Source organism: Populus nigra, chromosome 6, assembly GCF_951802175.1.
Source record: "Populus nigra chromosome 6, ddPopNigr1.1, whole genome shotgun sequence".
NCBI classification, from domain to species: Eukaryota; Viridiplantae; Streptophyta; class Magnoliopsida; order Malpighiales; family Salicaceae; genus Populus; species Populus nigra.
The window spans coordinates 8,491,430-8,498,940 of NC_084857.1; positions in this window are offsets into that span (position 1 = coordinate 8,491,430).

The window sequence follows — 7,511 nt, forward strand, 5'->3', positions numbered from 1 at the left end:
AAATCACAAGGTAGAAAAGCCTTACCTCAGTGTGCCTTCAAAATCTCAAGTCACCAAACAATCCCTAGTCACACCCAAAATGCCACCTCATTAGACCGGAATTGAAGCCACAATCACCTGTAAGATAAAGGGGCTTTTATCATTCCATTAAAAGCATTTAATCCAGGGAACCTAATTCATCTTGCTAAGCACGGCCTTGAGGAATGTTTTGTGTTGGAGTTTGTATTATTATTTTTTTAACATAAACTTATTTTTGGTATGTTAAAGTAGATTGGGGATATCTCCCGCTGTCAACCCCCCCGCCCCCAAGACAACAAAAAAAACAAAAAAAAGATTTTACCAATTAAATAAATGTGTAAAAAGGCCATTTAAACTAGCTAATTAAATAAGCCACCAATAAGACTCCACGTCAATTGTAAATGAGATTCATTTTACAATGTTATTTGAGGTTTTATTTGATTATTATAGTCTAAGTGTTACTAAAAATTGTATCATTTAGAATAGATCTAATTTATTTGAACAGACTTGGAAGGATTTCAATTTCCTTCTTTTCTTCGGCGGGAACATTTTATTTCTTTTTTCAATAATATATTTGGACCCAAGTCCTAAGACAGTGTGTTTTGGTCCTAATAGTTTGGGACGTGGGCCGAACATTCACGTTAGTATTATATCTTTGGATACGAGAATAATTGGGCCGAAATCCCAATTTTCACGTTAGTAAGTTCGATTCTATGCAGGAATACATGGCTTCAATGCGCCCAAGCTAATCCCAGTTGAGGTGACAGCAAAAAAAAAAAAAAAAAAAAACTATCGAAATATGATTTTTAGTAATTTCTTCCTCGCCTAATTGGTTTATAAGTGCTCGCTTTTAAAAAGTAAAACAGCTTTTGTAACTGGCAAGGACCCGTTACCTCTGGTCAGGGCAGATGCCTTTATTGCCTCTTTTTTTTTTTTTTCAAGACTCGTGTTGAGTTGCTAGTTGAAATCTTAGAATATTTATTTAACTAGTGAATTATAATCCTCTAGTTTCAGCATATAATTTTTATAAATATAAAGATCTTGCATTGCATGCAGACTTTAAAATTATATAGAGATTTAAATGATTATTAATTTTAAAATTTATAAAATTAATTAAAATACTCAAAATACACACAAATTTATCTAAACACCCACACTAATAGACACAAACTATCAATCCAGGTATGACAGAAGCTGCCGAGTTGCAGCCTTTGTGGACAGAAAATCGAACAGCTGATGAAGCATCTATATAACTAAAACACGAGTCCTCTCTTAACTTTTCCAGCATACATATAACCGTACAGCTTTTTCCGCGTGTACATTTAATTTTTTATGCTGGAATAAAAGGATTCTTTTCTACCTAACCTTTGGCATTTTGTAATAGTATCGGAAGGCTCTTCCCCTCCAGGTTTTTAGAATACAAGATAAAACTACAAGCATAGAACACACCAATCAAACGCACCAAATATTTTATTTTGTTATTCGTTTTTTAACCTCCTCTATTGCCTACCATCTTCCTCTGCAAGGCAGCAGTTGTGGGGCTTTGATGTATAGAGATTTAGGGAGTGAAACAAGTTAACTAGAAGAAGTAGGCTCACTACTGGGCTTCACTAGACTTCCAAAGCATTGAGCATGGCATTTGAAATGTATATTAAATTCTCACGTTTAAATAATAAATAGCAGAACATATATTGCCAGATATAACAAGCTGGTACTATATGTTATATCTGATTTATTTTTTTATACACTGAGAGGACAGTAAGAACAACCCTTTTGTCCATATAACTAGCTTGTGTATGTTAATTATAACTGCCTCATATTTTTATACATTGGGAGGCCCCTACACAACAGCACATCTCTGCACATGACGCGTCATGGTGGAAAAACATGATTATGTTGATCCCAGCTTCGAGGCTTTTTGACACGCTCGAGTCCAATACAAAACCTGTCAATAATTTTGGACGGCAACGTCAACTAAGAGCTGATTGGCCCATCAGTCTCCATGTGCAACCTTGATAGGTACAGATGCCCCAGGTGTCCTCTACGCAAGGTGTATATATAGGTCCCCTTGATAGCTACATTAATGCATCCCTTTCTCATTCGCCAAGTATATATACAGTACAAGTAGAGGTATCACTCTCATTAGTATTTTTTCAGTTTGTTAACGTGAAAAAATGGAGATTTATCGCCGTAGGTGGGATGTTTTTTTTAAAAAAAAGAATTCATGTGTAAGTGTTATTAATGTCTTTTTTAATATCAAGTAAAAAATATAACCATGAATTTAAAAATTAATATTAACATATAATAAAATATCATAAAGATTATATGTGTTAATAAAAACTTATAAGATATTAAGCTTACGTAGCAGAATAATAGAATAGTGTTTCAATTGCTACCGTGAAACATCTTTTCCCTGTTATTTATATAATATTTTTTAAAATAAAATGTAAAGATAATAATTACAAAATAATAAAGATAAGAATAAAAAAATAGTATGAATAGACCAAGTGTAGAGTGATAAATATTCAAAGTTTAAAAAATAAAAAAATATTATTATTTTTCCAAAAAAATTATAAAAAAAAAGAAAAAAATAATTTTTTTAAAAAAATAATACATAGACCAGGTGTAAAATGATAAAAATATCAAGTATAGAAAGAATAAAAAATATAAGTAAAACTTGTTTTGTAACAAAAAAAATCCAAAAATCACAATTATGACACTGCTATATCACAGCTACAATAAAAAAAATTAGCAAAATTTAAAAATTAGCAAAATTTATAATTATGTTATTTCTACAAGAAAACATCGTTTCCGTTTAGTACATGTATAGTATATGAATTTGCTTTCAAACTTTTTTTAAAAAAAATCAATTAAGTATTTTCACACACTTTAAGATTTTTCATTTATATTTTTATTCAAATCGTTCTTTAATTTTTGATAAAAAAATATGTTATTTTATAATTAAAAAAACAATGTTTTTTAGTTAAATAGTATTGCACCGATAATCTAAAAATATATTTGAGATTCGTCCTTAATTCTTGTTATAGCATGGAAAGCAAATCTAATTACCATGCGAGGCTTGCTAAGAATACATTATGATATATACACCGAATATATAATTGAGAAGCAATAGGTGCGTTGGTGAGCTGAATTTGCGTTGAAAGGGAGGATTTGTGAGGGGAGGATGAGTTTGATTCCAAATCCAAATTGCAAACAGACAAATTAACACGGCTACAAAATAACTTGCAGCTTTTTTAACTTCTTACGCCGCATAGTTCGAACGCTGGTTTCCCTGCATTTTTATAAATAAATAAAAATTAAAAAACTATGGCGCTCTCTCTTTTCTAATACCACCCGAAATTACCAGAATACGAGAGAAGACTCCTTTGTTTGTTAACGCAAAATACAAAAAACCCATGCTTATTTTATAATTACAAACCAAGAATATCGTAAATGCCCCTGAAATAACCACACTTGACATCTTACTCTTTGTCGCTCTCCCCTGCAATTTGGGACCCCACTTGTTAGTAGTGATATAGTTTATTGCTAATTAAAAAACAAATTAATAAAGTAAACAAACAATATCAGTGGAATAGTGTTAGAATTACGGAGTCTTCACATATTACAATTCGGGACTCTGACCGCCTCAATTATAGAGTTCAAAGTACAATAAAATTGCCATTCGAGAAACAATTCTATTCATAAAATTATCATTGGATAAAAAAAATTGAAAGAGTAAGAAGTTATAAAAGTAATTTATAATTTTTTTTAAATAAAATAAATAATAATTAAAATAATAGAGATTAAAACTACCATATCAAAAAATTAAAAGATAATAAAATTTTAAAAAATATACAGTTTCATAAATTATTTCAAATAAAATAAACACAAAAAACTAAGATCAAATATGATAGATATAAAATTAAATTAAAAAAATTAAAAAATATAACAATAAAAAAATAAGGATCAAAGTTGATATAAAAATCAAGTTAAATCAAATTCTAAGGGATAAATTTTAAAAAAAATAATATATATATATATAAAAAAAAATTAATGGCCAGATTTGATATGATTAACAAATAACAAGATATTTTTTTTATTTTTTCATAATTTTTAAAAGGTATTGTTCTTTTAAAATAAAAAAAAACTCTTCATTGAAAACAAGTAAAGTTTTTATTTAATTATAAAGTATTTTTAGTATATTTTGCTGATCAATGTTTTTTAATACTAAACAAACACAAAAAAATTTAAAAAATAATCTTTAATAAATCACTTTTCATAAAACCAACAGACTCAAATGTTATCTACATGATAGGTTTTTTTAACTAGTTGATTCATTAATAAGATTTACTTGTTTATCTAACTTTCTGAATTCAAAACTTCGTATCATCATCAAAAAAAACTAATTAAATTTCTTCTAATTTACCAAGTTGTTATGAGGAAAATGCCTTTTTTAAAAAATAAAATAAAATAATACTGGTTAACCCGAAAGCTAATACGAGAACAAAATTATCTCTTAAAAAGATAGTTTAAATGTATGATTTGAATAAGAAAAAACAACACTGATAATCCACGAAAAAGCTCACACACAATCAACCAAATATATTACTGCTATTGTTATATATTACAATTATGAATTTAGGCCTGCATTCTTTTAAATGAAAATTAATACATCGATCGTAGTCAGATTAACGGGACTACTGGTTAAAAATAGATCTATAAATTGATCAATACTCCATCAGAATGGGGGAAGGAGTTTTTTAAAACATTTGTGACTGATATTTTAGCTATAATAGTTTTAGTTTTCATTTCAGTGAACCAGGTAGGGAAATTATCTCCCACCTAGCACTTTCTTAGCTAGAAGAAAAAAGATTCCTCCTCTTTTCCGTAGCTTTAGTGTTCCTTGAGGCGCATTCTCATAACGGGACAAAAAGTTAACTGGAACTATCGATAGAAAATTTAGACTTGAAGGTTTCTATACCAAACAAATCAATGGACGAAAACTATAGTCTAATCTAACATTCAACAACTATATGTACTTTAATTACTAGTTTGCTATCCTATGAAATCTTTGTGCTCTTAAACTCTAGATTTCTCATGTCTAACTTTTTGCAAAATCTTAATTAATTGTAGTAAATTACTCTTACAACAACGCAAGTATCTCCCTTCGATTGCCATGCTATCCTCAACGGCATTATAGGTAATTTTCAGACATTAACTCTCTCTTCTAGACCTTAGTCTAATCCACTGTCAACTGGCAAGAGTCAACGCTTTCTTTTTTGTATCCACTGACCTTGCGGCTAGACATCCCAGCCCGAAGCCACCCAACCTGGGTTCGAACCCAGGGCATGCTCCATGAGAGCATGGCGGTGGATCCACTGTGCCAAAGGCGAGGGTATGCGAGAGAGTCAACTCTTGGAACTTGCAAAAAAATAAAAATCCATACATATAAGGGGTAGATCCCTTAATCAAAATTAGAGTTGCATAGCAAGATTTACAGTGAGATTTTGATTTAGATTTTGGGCAGGGCTTTGAGAGCAGGGAAAGCATGTGGTGGACAACCAAAATTTACTTGATGGGGAAAGATGAGGAATAGACTACGACACTAATCAGTGAAAACTTGCTAAACGAGGAGAAGACAGGTACTAGAAGAAATTGCCAGACAATGCTCAAGCTGGAGACTCAACACTGAATAAATTAATTTTCTCATGTTACCCAGATAGAAAGGAAAAAAGCTTCCATGATATCTCTTTGACACTGTTACAAGCAACCAATATTCTGTGATAGGGAAGTAAAAAGCAAAAACATCTTATTGCTGTAGTAGTGAAAAAACAAGAATCTCTGTACATAATTACAATGCCTGCCATATGTACTCTTCCCTGTAACTTCCTCTTCCTCTTCTTCTTCTTCTTCTTCTTCTTATGAGAAGAGATGGACTTACAGGATTCAGAATGCTGGGCGTACGTACAGACAGAGATTAAGGCAATACAAAAGTTTTCCGTGTATTAATCAGTATAAAACAAAATTCCCAGCTTCTATACACATCATCATCCTCCATTTTCATGATCATCCATACAAAAGAAAAGGGCTTAAACATACCGAAATACCCCAGTTTTTCCCTCTGAAGTTACAAAAACTAGCTAATCAAAATTCTAGCACGAAAATTATAAGAAAAACGTGGGTATTTTGGACTAAAATTACCAAAAAGAAAGAAGAAAATTTGAAATTTGAGTTATTCAACTAGTTATGGAGAGGATCTGGGCAGCTGGGCACTCTTCTTTTGTTCTCTTCAAATCCTTTCTCAGTTTTGTTGAAACCATAAGAAGTGTTAGCTCTTTCATCGAAGTACTTCCTGAAGTGCTTTTCTTTGCTCTTATAATTATCCTCGGTAATATCGCTGCTCTCCTTAAACTTTTCCATGCCATTCTCTTGAAGTAATCTTATTGCTCCTGCCTTGCAGTTGCAGTCACTGCAGACCCAAATCTGTAACACAAAAACAACCAAGACCACCACCAGAGATGAAGAGTACATTAATCTCCTGGAGCTGCCAAACGACATCTCGCTTGATAACCCACATAAAGCTTTCAAAAACCCACTCTTTTAACTTCCAATCCTTTTTGACACTCTTCTAATTCTTTTCTCTCCAGAAATCTTGCTAGCTGGCTGAAATGAGGTCCGGGTGCTTGGATTCGAGGCTCAAAAATCTCTCTTTCTCTCTCACACACGCAGTGTCATGGATGCGAAGGTACTAAGTACTATAAAAAGGTGAAAGAAGCGACGGCTATTTTGGGGTAAGGAAGGAGAGAGTAGCTGGAAGGATGAGCCTCTCTCGCTCTTCTTCTCTCATGCACACCCACACTGGCCCACGTGATGAGAAAATTGGCAGGCTATTATCGATTTTTTATTTTGCTTTGAATTTATTGTATATATGAGCATATTACAAACAGGACTGATATTGTTAAGAGATAGCTTCATTGTTTTGTCCATGCTTCACCACCAAATTACTGACTCCGTAGCAGCATCTACCATGAGAATTCAGTTTGAATTCTGCTGCTTGTCGGTCATTGTGTTGAAAATCAGCTCCACGCGCCTCTTTTATTGAGGGAGCCCTTTGCACTCGTCACTATTTAATGTAGTTTAATTATGAATCATTCTCTTAATTATTAATCTACGTAATATTTATTGCTCTTGTAATCTGATCACAAAAGCTGCCTTTCTAATGTTCTTTCCTTTTATCTTTGTTCAATTATTAAGCCACACAAGCCAGAATAACTCTCTCGTTGCTTTGTCGGATCACGGGATGATTAGCTTCATTTACCTTCGTGCAATTAGGATTTTGATAATGTGCTGTATGAAAACGAATAATCTATTATTTCTTATGATTTTTTTTAAAAAAACGGAAGGGTAGGTTTGAAAACTTTATATTATACTTTGCAACTCTTTAAATTCAGTTTCATGAATTATGGTATAATATTTATTATTTTATAAATACG